The following is a 17,521-nucleotide window of genomic DNA, read 5'->3' on the forward strand; positions in this document are numbered from 1 at the left end:
TTTCCTCCCTGCACTGTGAATGTTTACATGTTATGTGTAATTAAACCATGGCAACATCTAATGTTTGTGTAGTATTATGTTCAGCAGACTGTGTTCTTCTATTGTTGTGACTTAGATGACGTTCAGAGCACATTTTATGCCCAATTCATGCAAAACTCCACGTAATCCCAAGGGGTTCACATACTTTTTCTTGCAACTGTATTTCAATCTTCAACATTCTGAAAGGTGTAATAACTCATACCCCATGCAAAAGCCAAAGTCTTGTTGTACACTAAAAACATGTCAGACTTACAGATGGGATGGCATTGAAAAGAATAGAAAAGTTTGGGGAAAAAAGCTTTTTTTTTCTTTTTTTTTCCAAATCCCAGTTTTGTTTTCCTGGAAAAAAAGGAGTGTGAAATATATTATTTTACAATGATTAAAAATGTATCTCTGACATGATATTCAAACCACATAAAGACATAATTAAATATTTCTGAGAGTTTATGTAAAGGTTTAAAATTTTGCAAGTTCTCTAAGCTGAAGACACGCAAATCCTGGAATACAATCCAAGTAACACTGTACTTCTCAATGCAGTTCTCAAACAAGAGAAATGTGCATTTCTGCCACTAGTGGGCACTGCAGAAGAAAAGCTCCAGTTTAGTTTTCTTGTGGGTGCCATCTTGTATCTCCTACAGTTGGGTGATTGTTGGGAAAGAGTAAATGATAGTTTCTGTCCTCCTTTCAGGCCTTCATTGACAGGTAGGAGGGGACATTCATCTGACAAATTTGTTTATCTTTTTAACCTTTAAATGATTCCTATTAATGTTCTCCACCATCACAGCATAATGTCTCCCTATAGTCTGCTCAGTAAGTTGCTTTTTTTTCCTTTCCTCCTCTCAGTAAAATGGTGACACCAACATCTAGAGTTTGGAAACATTTCCACAGTGCAGTGTCTGCTGAGAACAAAGCTGCAATGTGAAAATTTTGTGAGAAGAAATATTATTTTCCAAATGCTACAAAGATGACAAAACACATCCCGGCATGCCAGAAGACATTAAAAATACTTGATAGAATGAAATTATGAGAATCATAATGAAAGTGGGAGGAGCTTTTCCCTTCAGACTAATCCTTCCAGAAACACTATTTCTGCTGTGTCAGGAATGGATTCACCACTGGTGGTGGGACTCACCTGCCGTGTGGGATGCAGTACCAGGGCTGGCTAGTGGGTGCTCTCAGCAGCCAGAAGCTCACTCCTGCAATCAAGCCATCACCTGAAGCTGATTGCAGGAGGTGTATTTAAGGAATGGCCAGGCCTGCAGTCAGGGCCTTGGTGTATGTTTCCCATGAGCCCCTGTACCTGCATCCTGTCTGCTTCCTGCCTGATCCTGACTCTGCTTGATCCTGACTCTGCTTTGACCTGACTCTGAACGAACTCTGCCTGTCCTGACCTCGGCTATTCCTGACCACTCTTCCACTCCCTCCTGGTACCCTGTTTGCCCGTTTGCTACCGACGCGACCTGCCCGACTACGTTTGATTTGTATATATGGTTATCTGTTGAAGGTTGGGTTGTTTGCACTGTATTATGTTTACCTTTCACTGCGTTTGTGTTGTTTAGTCTTTAATAAATTGTCTTGCTTACTCTATACCTGAAGCCTGCGTTTCCCTGTGTCAGTCCACACACCTATGGTCATACCCGGAGCCCTGACATGCTGCTTCTGGATCATCACAAATTTTAAAAAGCAAGTTTAGTTTATTCACTGAAGAAGCCGTACTTTTATATCCATCACATTTCAACTTCCCAGTGTGACAAAATGTCTTTCAATTTATAAAACTACTCCAAACTGAATTTTTTTCTTCAATTTTTCAAAACATTTTAACTTTTTTTTCTGGAAAAAAATGTGTTTCTTTTTAACATGGTTCAAAATTTTCATAAATTTTACATCTCTGGTCAGACTGCAAAGGTGATAGTTTAATGGTAAAATATAAGAGAATTATATATATTCAGTGTGTCTCCAGAGGGGGGGGTGGAGATAAGAGAGGAAGAGGCGGGGGGATAGGAGAGGGGAGGTGTGAAGACCAAAGAGTAATGAAGGAAAAATTGGATGAAGGGATAAGATGGGGAAAGTATGGGTAGGCCATGACACAGAGTGGAGGGATATGGGGGAAGGAGGAAAGGAATGGGGAGTAGAGAGGCAATAGGAGGGGAGGAGAGGGGAATAGTGATGGGTGTATCTGTCTGGATACAATTTGAGAGCAGATTTGGTGAACACGGCCAAAAAATCTGAAAATTGCAAACTTGAATTTGAAACCAAATACCAGGGGAAAAGATTCTTGAAATAATTTCTGTCCATTTTAATGCCAATATGTATGGATGTCAAGGAGAAGCGCACACAAAAAGAATTGCGTGGGGTCCCCCCAAAATTCAATACCCGTCTCCCTTTTTAAATAGCGGCCTTCATGCCGTCAACAGAGAATTCAGCTTTCCTTATATACGCACAGGGGAATCAAAACATTGCAGTGGGTTGTTGAAGTGGAACTATACTCCCCTCCATTCCAGAGATGTGGCTGTCAGGTTTCTGTGGTTGTGAGCCTTTGTAGAACGTCAACTCGAGTCTAAGGCCCAGCCTACTTCTTCACCAGGGCCCCTGATGGTGGGGATGGACCTGCAGCAAGCTGGAGCCAGGTTGCAACCCCCAGGTACGTCCAGCTGAGGATGCAGAGACCCCCAGCATGTGCAGCGTACACCTGCAGGAGACTGAAGGGAAAACCAGGAAACAAGCCAAGGTCAGGGTAGGCAGCAGGCAAGCAATTATTGTGTATGAAGCTAGAAATGGTACAAGGGAAGTCTAATACTGAATACAATTACTGCCAGGTAAACTAGCATCCCAAAGAAAACAGGGAATTGCTCAGGTAGTGCGGGCTCTACTGAGCATGTCTTATATAGGGAAGCAAAATGGGAGGTGGGCAAGGAAGTGATAGAAGGAAAAGGAAATATAAACCAACAGAATAGCAGGTGGTGCCCATAGGTGAGCACAGAAGCCGGCAGCACATGGGAAAGTCATCAGGTCTAGAAGAAGTGCTGCAGCAAGGTGGTGGGAATTACACCGGCAGGAACTACAGGCTATACTGTGACAGTGGAGTTCACCAGTTCCCTCGCCAGCAGTGATATCTTCATCAGGTCTTCTTCTAAGTTTGGGATTTTTGATGCCGTTACTCCCGGAAAATGCTGGTGGGATTGAGCATAGAGCTGTATGTGGGTGGGACCACCCTGTATACCATACACATGAGGGGGCCATATGCAGGAGAGTGGGCCACCCATAACACAGAGCCTCAGGCGCATGAACTTTCCTTCTGCCAATCTCTCACTTTTAGAGGTGTGCTAATGCCACAGGCCACACACAGCCTCTTCTCATCCCCTGGTAGCCACTACTTAGCCCCTTCTCACTTAGAGCTCACATTTACACAGGCCTGTGATACTCTCATGGTCAAGGGCACAGCTTCCAAAGTCCATTCAAACACTCAGGGCCCATGTCACCTGGTGCGTGCAACCTGATGGAGCCATCTCTCACTGCCAGGGGGTTGGCTCTGTTTCTCCGACCACCACCTGTCCAACCACCAACAGCTCTGAGACCGACCAGGTTGCATCAAACACTTCACAATTACCAGGACCCCACTCAACTGAATGTGTTCTTCTTCACACACCCTGCAGGACAGTAACTACATATGGTACATGACCCTGATACTGGTCCCCAACTGAGTCAAGAACAAAACAAGTTGGTCCATTGCTTAATACTTTTAAAAGTATTTAAATTTGTAGCACTACCCCCTTAGGAGTTGCTGAAGTTTTGGTTCCCTTTATAGTCCTGCACAGCCAGGCAACAGGCATTTCCTTCACTCAGACTTGCATCCAGGAGACAGCAAACAGTCCTTGAGCTTGTTTTTTAGGGATTTTGTTTTTTTGGAATTGAACATGGATAGGGTAAGGGGTGTATGGGATGCCCAAGAGTTTAGTAACTGAGGACAACGTCCTGGAATTATGTACAAATCTTTAGACAAAAATGTTCTTCTTGGAGAGTTAGCCAGCATCTCCTGTAGTACCACCCCAGACCCCAGATTCTCCTAATCTGGCTGTCTGAAGGAATCCCTGGTCAGGGGATCCAATGACTCTCATTTTAAATGAACAACAGTAAGCTTAGCCAGCTTCCCACTGAAGTGCACCTTCCCCTGTCTGGCCCAGGGGGTGCAGGTCTATTCACTCAGTCCTCTGTCTGTGAACTGATGGGTTGGTGGCTCCGGCTCCTTCCCCGCTGCACAGGTGGTCCTCTCTCTGGAGCCAACAAGGTGCTGAGTTTTCCTCCTTTACAACATCCCTGCCTGGAGGTGAGCTCCCCTCCATTGGGTTCCCTCCCAGGGTTCCGCTCTCCAGCCTAAACTCTTCATATTTCACCTAAACTCTCTCCTCTCCTGCTCCTCTAGCTGAGCATGCTCATTTCCTCTTAGGGACTGTCTTGGTATTAAGCCAAGCCTCCTGTTGAGGATTGACCAGGATCCCTTGAGAGTGCAAACCAGCCACTCCTCACTCCCTCCCACTGCTTCTAGAACTTTCTCCAAAGTCTCCCTCCCAGAGAGCTGATCTGCAGAGCTTCGTTCCTGACTGAAATTTGACCCCTCTGACTATTACACCGGGGCTGCTACTCAGCCCTTCTAACTGAAAGTTAGAACTCTAGCTCCCCCTATCTACCTAGGAGGGGGGGGCTACAAATGTGTAACAGTCTCTACATTGGCAGAATACAGGGGTTGTTCCATTAACTATTCAAAGATGGTATTAGATGCAGGACATCAATAAACAGTTTCAAATCCTGGGGTAAAGTTAAAAATGTGAATTAGAAACAGTCCCACTATACACTGGGTGCAGGAGGGGTGCTGTGGTCTACCCACTGAGTGTCCCATTTGGAATCCGTCCCAGGACATAGGACTCTAACCCAAGTTCTAGGGTTGGGGGGGGCGCTCTCACTCTGGCCAGGCATCTTTCTCTACTGCTGCAGGCCTCCAAAGAAAGAGAATTGAACTCTTCCAACTAAATATAAATATAGCCAGGCAATAGCTACCAGCCCACCTACTAAGGGGGGTGACTAGAAATAAAGGGAAACTCTCACTTCCACCTGCCTACATGTGTATGCTGCCCAATGCCAACACTAGAAGGATGACAACACCAAGAGACCATTCAGCAAGGGTCCAGGTGCCTTCTGGTCATAATCAGTGGAATACATGTCCAGGTTCCTCTAATCAGTGTAAATGGCCCTGTCATGTCAGCACAGGGTGCCACAACCCATAACAAGTCATTTCACGTTTTTGTATTTTTCCACGTATCCTCCATATACTGGAATGTTTATATAATGACTCCCATATACTGCCATCCACTTCTTTATATGATATATGTCCTTCTATATACTGTATAAGATAGAATTAAGTCCTTCAGGGGTGTGGACATTTTTGAAAAAAACTACTTGTCCAGGTACTAAATCCGTGTCCCAAGTTGTCTCTCATGACAATATACTTGTCCAGATAAAAATATTTTTTTTCTTAACTAAAATCGTAATTAAATCTGAGGTGCTTTCAGGAATGTCTGGGGCTTTTGAAAACAAAAGGGGTTTTATGGCAACTTAAACTTTTAATATTTAATACGTGCTGTTTATCCCCTCCTCACCCCCTCCTGTCTCCAGCACTGCACCCAGGAACTAGCAGGGAGGAAAGAGACCTTGCAGTGTAATGAGCACTGATTGGGTGCTCGTCAGGGAAGAGAGTGTCCTTATCTCAGGTCCCCCCACTGGCGCTACTTGCTCCTCCCTCCTGTTGGGTGCCTCCACAGCCAGCAGCTTTCTATGGGGGCACCCTCTACTACATGTGTCCATTCACACACAGAGCCATGGCTTGGTCCCGCCCTCTCTTTCTCCTCATTGGCTCGCTGGCTGTGATTGAGGAGAGGGATAGCTGAGAATCCAGTGCACATTGCTGGATTGAGAGGGGGCTTAGGTGAGTATTAGGGAGTGCTGATGGGGCTGCTGCACAGAGAAGGTTTTTTACCTTCATGCATGAAATGCAAGCAGCATTATTTGGATATTCTACCCAAACGGCAAACTAGGACCGCTCCGTACACATTGGTCATCTCTGTACATCTGCTAGAGAGATGCGGGGGTTGTGTTTGCACTCTCATGTGATCCTCCAGTATTTCTTTATTTCCTTTCCTTATTTAGAAAATCAGCCCCATCATCTCTAATAGACGTCACACTCTTGTTCTGTCCCCATACAAGGCTGACCACAGAGGAGCTCTCAGGTCTCATTACCACTTCCCCTCCAGCCGGAGAGAGCACAGAACATCATATGAGAGCAGAGACAACATGGAGGAGGACACCAAGTCTGCCCGGAGGAGCGCTCAGAAAGCAGGTAACCTGGGGAGGGTTGGGAGAGAACAAAGTGAGAACATTTATAAAGCAATTGAGGCTCAAATCAGCAGTCTGCCTGTGCAGTGTGAGTGTAGGAATGTCTACAATTATCTTTGTGTCTCTTTTCTGACCAAAGAGACAAATGTAGTTTTGTGTGGTTGTGCCTCCAAATAGTGATTGTCCATCTCATTTCTCTGTTGTGCCACAACTGTGAGCGTCTTTTTATCAATTACATCTAACCTCCGAACCGTCACAGAATGTAGAAGTGCTAAGGAGCAATTCATAAATGTGCAGATATGTACCTGAAGCCATCCCTCCATCACCATGACCATCCCCCTCCGTATCACCAACTGTCCATAAGACTCTCCTACCGGTAATCATTGTCAGAAAACTTCACCATGACCATCACCCCCCATATCACCAACTGTCAATAAGACTCTTCTATTGGTGGTTATTGCCAGAATACATCACCATGGCCATCACCCTCCTTATCACCAACTGTCCATAAGACACTTCTATTGGTGGTCGTTTCCAGAATACATCACCATGATCATCACCCCCCATATCACCAACAATCCATTAGACTTTTCTGTTGGTGGTCATTGTCAGAACACATCACCATGAACATTACCCTCCCTATCACCAACTGTCCATAAAACACTTCTATCAGTGGTCATTGCAAGAATACATTACTATGACCATCACCCTCCGTATCACCAACTGTCCATAAAACACTTTTATTGGTGGTCATTGCCTGAAAATATCACCATAACCATCACCCTCCGATCAACAACTGTCCATAAGACACTTCTATTGGTGGTCATTTCCAGAATACATCACCATGACCATCACCCTCTGTATCACCAACTGTCTATAGGACGCTTCTATTGGTGGTCATTTCCAGAACACTTCACCATAACCATCACCCTCCATATCACCAACTTTCCATGAGACTATTCTACCAGTGGTCATTGCCAGAATACATCACCATGACCATCACTCTCCGTATAACCAACTATCCATAATACACTTCTATTGGTGGCCATTGCCTGAATATATCACCATGATCATCACCCTCCATATCACCAACTGTCTATAAGACACTTCTATTGGTGGCCATTATCTGAACATATCACTGGCACACACAGTCAGCTCTGTTCTTCCTCAGGCAGATTATTATACAATTCATGGTATTAGTGTTTGGAGAGATGTAGATGTCAAAGTACGAATAGACCAAGGAAGGTGACAGAGGAGATGGGTAGTGAGAACACCGATCATCACCAGTACTAGTTAATCCCATTCAGCTGGACTTGTTCTGTAATAATGAAGACATTTCACAGCTTCTCCAACCATCATCTTCAGTTCTAATGAGTGTCAGGAACATCCTTCAGTATTTATATCAAACAACAAACAGAGAAAAAAATCCCAACTCAAACAACAAACAGAGAAAAAAATCCCAACTCAACCAGCCTGCAACCAACCGGATTGTTCTGTCTGAGAGATTGCATTAAAAACAGGGGTTTAGTTTGCACACATTTGCAAATACATGTGTAAGCTGCAGAACCTCTTCACGGTACCCCAGTATTTTATGCAGTCCTAACTCTATAATTGTGAGAGCCTCCATAGTAGAAGCACATGTATAATAATGGATAGACTGAGGGCAGGTATGGCTGGAGGGAGCCCACCTCTCCTTGAAGGCACAGGGGTGCACTGGACACCCAGCATATAGCACAATGGCAGCCAAAGTGTCCAGTGTGTCCCCTCACCAGTATACCAACAGTACAAACAAATGGCAACTGCCCCAATCTATAACTGGCCTTGGCAGGGCAGATGCTCTGAAGAGGATAATGATGATAATTATAATGAATGTCAAACTCAAATATCCTTAAGCGTCCCCCCACCCTCACTCATCCCAATCACATCTGATCTATCCATCCCCCACATCATCACCAACCCAAACTTTCTCATTACCCTTGCAATCAATCAAAAGACCATTACCAAGCCAAATCTCTCAGCCAACCTAGTCCCCTCGCTCATTCCTAACCCATCACCCAACCCAAACATTTTACCCGGACCAAACACCTTCCTCTATTATAAACATACTACCTCAACCCCAATCTGTTCATCCTACCCAACACTCTCACCAAACCCAAATATCCTCACCCAACCTAAACATTGCCTCCCTCAAACCACCCTTACACAACCCATACAGTATATCCTCATTAATCACCCTCATTCATGCCATAAATCCTCGGCCAACAAAATTACTCTGCCACACCCAACTATTTATACAAACATATTTATTCAACATAATTATATTTACCTAATCAACATGTCCTTACCAAACCCTCATTCAAACCAAATGACGTGTCCGAATCTACACATCCCTGAAGAATGGGGCAGTTCTGGGTTCCTGAAACTTGTCACCTGCACCTACAGATCTTAATTTAATGATTTTATTGGCATCAACACTTCTGGACTCTAATCTCCTGGAGTGTCTCTCCTGTTCATCGTTCTTCCTCCAACCATCCTTCATCTTTATGTACTCTGTGTTTTTCCAGAATCTGATAGGGAGGGTGCAGACCCTGGATCCAGCTTTCTGAATGTGGTCCCTGCATCACTCATTTATGAGAATGTGGTCCTGGAGTCTTCTGAGTATGACAATGTGGCCCCGGCATCGTCCAGAGATATTCCTAAAACGTTCAGCTCTCAGCATGAGGTCATCACATCATCAAGAAGAAAGCATGTGGTCCATGGAGCACCCCGCTGTGGTTGTCTGGTTCCTGCACTGCTCATGGTGTTGCTGTTGACATGTGCCACTCTGCAGTCACTGCTGATATCACTCCGATTATCAGGTAAAAGATTCCTCAGGGGTGGGGCTGATTGTACATACTAAAGTGTACTCTGGTTTCCAGTGTTAGTGAATCTTCCCCATTGTAAGCATCATGGGTTTGATTGCAGAGTTATTTCTGACTTGATCGCGGTTTAGTGTTTCATGTGATGGGAGGAACAAGTTAGGAGTTTTAACATTTGTATAAACAATGAATCTGCAGTTGCCCCTCGGTGTAATGAGTGTAAATTCACTCCGTTTTCGGGTGTCAGTGTGCGTGTTATTTGTTACATGTATATGGCAGCCCATTGATTTCAAAGAGCTGCCCTAAGGGTGACACAGGCGCCAAAGTAGCTCATGTAGATTTGTGAGAGTTACACTTCACACATTTTTCAACCATGCATTGTAATGTATTTGTTGAGTGCTTTCAAAATAAAAAAAAAAATCCTCCTGCAAAATAATATCATAGTATCATACCAGCTAATGGGGGATGGAAAGGAGCGGGGGCAGGGATTTCACAACATATTACTCCCTGAATATTATTATTATTTTACAGTATTTATAAAGCGCCAATAGTTGGCTCAGCGCTGTACATTACAAAGGGGGACAGAACATGTGACAGAACAATAACAATACAATGTGATACACGAGGGGATCGAGGGCCCTGCTCCTTGGAGCTTACAATCTAGGAGGGAGGGGATGGTGGCACAGGAGGAGATAGCTGTGGGGGATGGAGGGGTAGGAAGAGTGGAGGAGGTCGGCAAGTTAGTAGGGGGTGGGGTAGGCTTCCCTGAAGAGATGGGTTTTCAGGGTGCGCCTAAAGGAGAGGAGAGTAGGTGATAATCTGATGTGTTGGGGCAGGGAGTTCCAGAGGACGGGTGACACCCTGGAGAAGTCCTGGAGGCGGGCATGGGAGGAGGAGACCAGGGAACTAGAGAGAAGGAGGTCTTGTGAGGAGCGGAGTGTGCGAGTCGGGCGGTACTTGGATATTAGGTCAGTGATGTAGTTCGGGGCAGTATGGTGGACAGCTTTGTACATCAGCGTTAGGATTTTGAATTTGATCTGTTGGCCAATCGGAAGCCAGTGGAGGGATTGGCAGAGGGGGGAGGAGACCAGGGAACTAGAGAGAAGGAGGTCTTGTGAGGAGCGGAGTGTGCGTGTTGGGCGGTACTTGGATATTAGGTCAGTGATGTAGTTCGGGGCAGTATGTTGGACAGCTTTGTACGTCAGTGTTAGGATTTTGAATTTGATCCGTTGCGCAATCGGAAGCCAGTGGAGGGATTGGCAGAGGGGGGTGGCGGACACTGATTGGAAGCCAGTGGAGCGATTGGCAGAGGGGGGTGGCGGAGACGGAGCGGTTGGAAAGGTGAATGAGTCTGGCAGCCGTATTTAGGATCGACTGAAGCGGGGATAGCCAGCGGCGAGGCAGGCCAGTGAGGAGATGGGTGTAGCATGAAATATGTTATAAAAGGTGGACCTATCCTTTATGTTTCTGCTTCAATTTCCAGGTAGAGAAGTCCAGGAGTCAGTCGGTGCAGAACCAGGATCATCAGAATCATCAGAATCATCAGAATCATCAGGATCATCAGGATCATCAGAATCATCAGGATCATCAGGATCATCAGAATCACCAGGATCATCAGGATCATCAGGATCATCAGAATCACCAGGATCATCAGGATCATCAGGATCATCAGAATCACCAGGATCATCAGGATCATCAGGATCATCAGGATCATCGGGATCATCAGGTGATGTGTGGACCTGCCTCGTTCTTTGTCTTCTCAATGTGGGGGTCGTACAGGTGAAGGGCACCGAATCCATAGCACATCATAAATGATAATAAATATCACAGTAGGACAATTCTAAGATCTTTACATGAATTGCCCCCTTGTCCTCCAGAAGATTTACCCCCCGTCCTGGCCAGGCCATTTTTTTTGTGATACGGCGCTGCGTTACTTTAGCTGACAATTACGCGGTCATGCAATGTTGTACAAAAATTGAATTTATGTCATTTTTTTCCCACAAATAGAGCTTTCTTTTGGTGGCATTTGATCACCACTGTGTTTTTTATTGTTTGCGCTATAAACAAAAGCATTAAAAAAAAAAGTATCCAATAAAAAAAAAATTAAAAAAAAAATCTAATATATTCATAAATTTAGGCCAAAATGTATTCTGCTCCATACTTTTGGTTAAAAAAAAGTCCCAATAAATGTACATTGATTGGTTCATGCAAAACTGATAGCATCTACAGACAATGGTGTATATACTGGAATTTGTATTTATTGTATTTTTTTACACTAGTATGGTGGCAGTCAGTGACTTATAGCGGGACTGCGGGCAATCTGACACTAACTGCCACTTTTGACAGTTTGTGGGAAGCAGTGACACCAATACAGTGATCAGGGCTCATACTATACACTGTCACTGTACTAATGGCACTGGCTGGGAAGGGGTTACACATCTAGGGGGATCTGAGGGTTACCTGTGTGTCTAACAATGTGTTCTGTGTACTCTGTGTGCTGCGTTTCCTAAGAGAAGTGATGGATCTAAATCCTGGCTTTGCAGGGACACGCGATCCGTCACTTCCCACCTGTCAGAAGGGAGCTCTACCTTGTTCATATAGGCAGAGCTCCGATCTGTGTCTCTGCCCGATGATTGGTGGGTGCTGGAAGACATCCACTGCTTAGCACCCTCTGATCGGCTTCTGATGTGAATAATCACAGGGGTAGCAGCCTGCCAGCGGCAAACGTACACAGCCCCCTGCTAGGCATTTATATACATGATTTTGTACAGGAAGGTCGCCCTGTAGCATTATATCTGCTATAGGAAGGTCCTAAAGGGGGGGCAATAGTTGTGAAATTAAAACATAACTGATGAATAATAAAATGAACAACCACAATTTATTATAAAAAGGTGTGTTCCTCGGGGGAGGGGCATAATCATACCAGGGCTGTACACTTCTCCTCTGCCATTGATTGGTACAGTAAGGAGCTTTCATCTCACACAAAGCCAATCACATGACTGGCAGCAGCCAATGTCAATGCTTTCCCCTCACTTTCCAAATGAAGACAAAAGGTAAAGCCGTGTCATGTGATGGCAGAAGTGATCCGAGCGACCGGAACCGGCAACACACAGGGGGGGTATTTATACCGAATGTCCATGACACATCGCCCAATGAGAGCGAATCTACATCAGTTCTGTGTAAGTGGAGGAGGAAGAATCCAGGAATGTTAGGAGAGGATTTCCTGTGTTGGCTGGAAGGTTTCCTGGAATGAAAGCAGAAAATCCCGAGTCCGGCTTCTAGATGGAGCGTTCTATTCTAGGAATCCCGAGTCTGGCTTCTAGATGGAGCGTTCTATTCTAGGAATCCCGAGTCTGGCTTCTAGATGGAGCGTTCTATTCTAGGAATCCCGAGTCTGGCTTCTAGATGGAGCGTTCTATTCTAGGAATCCCGAGTCTGGCTTCTAGATTGAGCGTTCTATTCTAGGAATCCCAAGTCCAGCTTCTAGATGGAGCGTTCTATTCTAGGAATCCTGAGCCGACTTCTAGATGGAATGTTGTATTCTAAGAATCCCAAGTCCGGCTTCTAGATGGAGCGTTCTATTCTAGTAATCTCGAGTCCGGCTTCTAGATGTAGCGTTCTGTTCTAGGAATCCTGAGTCCGGCTTCTAGATGGAGAGTTCTATTCTAGGAATCCTGAGTCCAGCTTCTAGATGGAGCGTTCTATTCTAGGAATCCCGAGTCCGGCTTCTAGATGGAGCGTTCTATTCTAGGAATCCCGAGTCCGACTTCTAGATGGAGCGTTCTTTTCTAAGAATCCCGAGTCCGGCTTCTAGATGGAGCGTTCTATTCTAGGAATCCCGAGTCTGGCTTCTAGACAGAGCGTTCTATTCTAGGAATCCCGAGTCCGGCTTCTAGATGGAGCGTTTTATTCTAGGAATCTCGAGTCCGGCTTCTAGACAGAGCATTCTATTCTAGGAATCCTGAGTCCGGCTTCTAGATGGAGCTTTCTATTCTAAGAATCCCTAGTCCGACTTCTAGATGGAGCGTTATATTCTAGGAATCCCGAGTCCAGCTTCTAGATGGAGCGTTCTATTCTAGGAATTCTCAGTCCGGCTTCTAGACGGAGCGTTCTATTCTAGGAATCCCGAGTCTGGCTTCTAGATGGAGCGTTCTATTCTAGGAATCCTGAGCCAACTTCTAGATGGAGCATTCTATTCTAGGAATCCGGAGTCCGGCTTCTAGATGGAGCGCTCTATTCTAGGAATCTGGAGTCCGGCTTCTAGATGGAGAATTATATTCTAAGAATCCCAAGTCCGGCTTCTAGTTGGAGCGTTCTATTCTAGGAATCCCGAGTCTGGCTTCTAGATTTAGCGTTCTATTCTAGGAATCCCGAGTCCGGCTTCTAGATGGAGTGTTCTATTCTAGGAATCCCGAGTCCGGCTTCTAGACGGAGCGTTCTATTCTAGGAATCCGGAGTCCGGCTTCTAGATGGAGAATTCTATTCTAAGAATCCCGAGTCCGGCTTCTAGTTGGAGCATTATATTCTAGGAATCCCGAGTCTGGCTTCTAGATTTAGCGTTCTATTCTAGGAATCCCGAGTCCGGCTTCTAGATGGAGCGTTCTATTCTAGGAATCCCGAGTCCGGCATCAAGATGGAGCGTTCTATTCTAGGAATCCTGAGTCCAGGCTTCTAGATGGAGCGTTCTATTCTAGGAATCCTTAAACCGGTTTCTAGATGGAGCGTTCTATTCTAGGAATCCCAAGTCTGGCTTCTAGATGGAGCGTTCTATTCTAGGAATCCAGAGTGGAAAACCCAACATTTCCCATCATTCCATTGTTTTCATGGAATGACTTTACATCCACTCAGGAAATACCATAAATAGTGTCCGGCAGTCTCTTCATCATTACTGAATGTCTCTGTTATTCCATATTACAGGACGGTCTCTCCTGTGTCCGGCTGTCTCTCCATCATTACTGACTGTCTCTATTATTCCATATTACGGGACGGTCTCTCCTGTGTCCGGCTGTCTCTCCATCATTACTGACTGTCTCTATTATTCCATATTACAGGACGGTCTCTCCTGTGTCTGGCTGTCTCTTCATCATTACTGACTGTCTCTATCATTCTATATTACAGGACGGTCTCTCCTGTGTCCGGCTGTCTCTCCATCATTACTGACTGTCTCTATCATTCCATATTACAGGACGCTCTCCTAGATGTCCAGATCTTTGGATTCCTACCAATAATACGTGTTATTTCTTCTCTGAGAAGAAGAAATCCCATTCAGAGAGCATCAAAGACTGTACAGAATGTGATTCCAGTCTTGCCCTTGTGAAGGAGAAGACCATACAGGTCAGTGTCGGGGTCACCGATGGGATGGGGGGTGGGGAGAAGCTGGTACTCTTAGGAGACATCCAGGTAGATGATGGGAATAATCTGCTGTGTATTATGTTCTCCAGAGACTGGTTGCCATCAGAGGAAAGGAGTTCTGGGTTGGAATATCCCATTATAACACCCAAGGTGGAGTGTGGACAGGAAGATGGACAGATGGAAGCCTAGAGTAAGTATCACAGGGTTGGGGTTCTCTGCCTCCACAATGATTGGCTCACACTCTGAATGGGTGACAGGACAGTTCATTTCTCTCTACAGAACTCTGACAGCCATTGAGAATTCTATGAATAAGTACAAATAAGTGGTGTCATTAATCAGCAGCCCACGGCTATGACAGATCTTCTCTGACACCCCATGCTGACCAATCTCTTTTAGATTCTAAGACAATTCTCACTCTCTCCCTTCTCTCAGTGGGTCCCTCATGGGCCCGAGTGACCCCTCTGATACCCCCCTTGACCCCATTCACTTGTATAGGACTGGACGTGTTATATCTATGCAGTGTCCTCTATGGTTCCTCATCACCAGACACTGGAGTGTGACAGCCGGTGTGTGCACCAACCCAACTACATATGTAGAGGTCTCTGTACGTGTTTTACTCCATGGTCTCCTCTGTACCCCCATCTTCTTACTGCTCATCCTCAATCACTGTGTACATTCTCTACCATTCATCTCCTATCTAGAACTGTCACCGAAGGGATTGGAACATGTGCCAAGCTGGGATCACGTCTGACACTGGAGAACTGTTATACTGAACTGCACTTTATCTGTGGGAAAGGCATTGTGTGAATGTTTTGTTCTCTGTACAATAATCCTGAATTGTATATAAAGTACAGATGGAGTCATAGTTGTATTTTCTGTTTTGTGTTGATTTCTGTATTTCTCAGATAATAAAACGTTTGGTACCAATATGTGTGTACTGATGTACTGTGTCTTGTGACATTAAAGGATGAGGAGACTTTTCTTGCACCGTCCTCAGATGTCTCTTCTGGGCAAAGAGTGTTCATAGTAGGTTACGCAGCAGAGAGACCTTTACAGCTCTGGACATCCCTGTGAATGACAGTCGGGCTCTTCATACACCATCAAGTAGCCAGTAGCCTCTCTCAGATCCAACCTGGTCCCCACGCTGCATATGTCCTTTCTTCCAGGGGGCAATGCTTCCCCCCTAAAAAATACCACCCTTGGCAAATGCCTTTGTTTGCTTCCTGGTAAATACGTCTCTGCTCAAGAGAGGAGGTTAGAGAAGGAGAAGTGAAATAAGGATTGATGAAAGGAAAGAAGAGGAAAGAAGGGTTCAGGGAAGGAAAGGACAGGAGGTTAGAGAAGGGAAAGTGAGAAGAATGGAAGGATTGTGTCGTAATCCAGCCAAGACTGAATATGCCTGAATCATGTATTCATAAAAATGTTACAAATAGTATGGTATGACAGACTGTAATAAAGTGTCAAAGGGAGGCCAAATGTTTATTCTGTATATCCTCCTTATGGGGGTCATTTATATCCTGTGTGTTCCCCACTGGACACCAGATGGTGTGTCTACATCCCAGATTAGCACAGACAAGGAGTAAAGTCTCCCCTAACCTCAGAGACAAATGTATGTATCTCAATCTTCAACATTCTGAAAGGTGTAATAACTCATACCCCATGCAAAAGCCAAAGCCTTGTTGTACACTAAGAACATGTCAGACTTACAGATGGGATGGCATTGAAAAGAATGGAAAAGTTGGGGGAAAAAAATCTTTTTATTTTTTTCCAAATCCCAGTTTTGTTTTCCTGGAAAGAAAGGAGTGTGAAATATATTATTTTACAATGATTAATAATATATCTCTGACATGATATACAAACTACATAAAGACCTTAATGAAATATTTCTGAGAGTTTATGTAAAGGTTTAAAATTTTGCAAGTTCTCTAAGCTGAAGACACGCAAATCCTGGAATACAATCCAAGTAACACTGTACTTCTCAATGCAGTTCTCAAACAAGAGAAATGTGCATTTCTGCCACTAGCGGGCACTGCAGAGGAAAAGCTCCAGTTTAATTTGCTTGTGGGTGCCATCTTGTATCTCCTACAGTTGGGTGATAGTTTCTGTCCTCCTTTCAGGCCTTCATTGACAGGTAGGAGGGTACATTCATCTGACAAATCGTTTTATCTTTTTTAAACTTTAAATGATTTTTATTATTCTTCTCCACCATCACAGCATAATGTCTCCCTATAGTCTGCTCAGTAAGTCATTTTTTTTTTCTTTTTTCTACTCTCAGTAAAATGGTGACACCAACCTCAAGAGTTTGGAAACATTTCCACAGTGCAATGTCTGCTGAGAGCAAAGCTGCAACGTGAAAATTTTGTGAGAGGAAATATTCTTTACCAAATGCTACAAGATGACAAAACACATCCCGGCATGCCAGAAGACATTAAAAATACTTGATAGAATGAAATGATGAGAATCATAATGAAAGTGGGAGGAGCTTTTCCCTTCAGACGTCTCCTTCCAGAAACACTATTTCTGCTGCTTCTGGATCATCACAAATTTTAAAAAGCAAGTTTAGTTTATTCACTGAATAAGCCGTACTTTTATATCCATCACATTTCACCTTCCCAGTGTGACAAAATGTCTTTCAATTTATAAAACTACTTCACACTGAATTTTTTTCTTCAATTTTTCCAAACATTTTAACTTTTTTCTGGAAAGTTTCTTTTTAACATGGTTCAAAATTTTCATAAATTTTACATCTCTGGTCAGACTGCAAAGGTGATAGTTTAATGGTAAAATATAAGAGAATTATATATATTCTGTGTGACTCCAGAGGGGGGTGTGGAGATAAGAGAGGAATGGGGGAGGGAATAGGAGAGGGGGGGTGTGAAGACCAAAGA

The 17,521-nt window shown here is 44.4% G+C and overlaps 1 long non-coding RNA gene across 1 annotated transcript; it reads left to right on the forward strand.

The window, feature by feature from the left end:
• Positions 1-14,719: 14,719 nt before the first annotated feature.
• On the forward strand, positions 14,720-15,560 carry LOC149442001 (uncharacterized). The gene is made up of 2 exons (XR_016307254.1): positions 14,720-14,823; positions 15,335-15,560. It is a non-coding gene; the product is annotated as an uncharacterized LOC149442001 (long non-coding RNA).
• The last annotated feature ends 1,961 nt before the right edge of the window (positions 15,561-17,521 follow it).

The sequence above is a fragment of the Staurois parvus genome, unplaced genomic scaffold (genome assembly GCF_062004578.1).
Source record: "Staurois parvus isolate SC_StPar_1 unplaced genomic scaffold, SC_StPar_1.0 ptg000926l, whole genome shotgun sequence".
NCBI classification, from domain to species: domain Eukaryota; kingdom Metazoa; phylum Chordata; class Amphibia; order Anura; family Ranidae; genus Staurois; species Staurois parvus.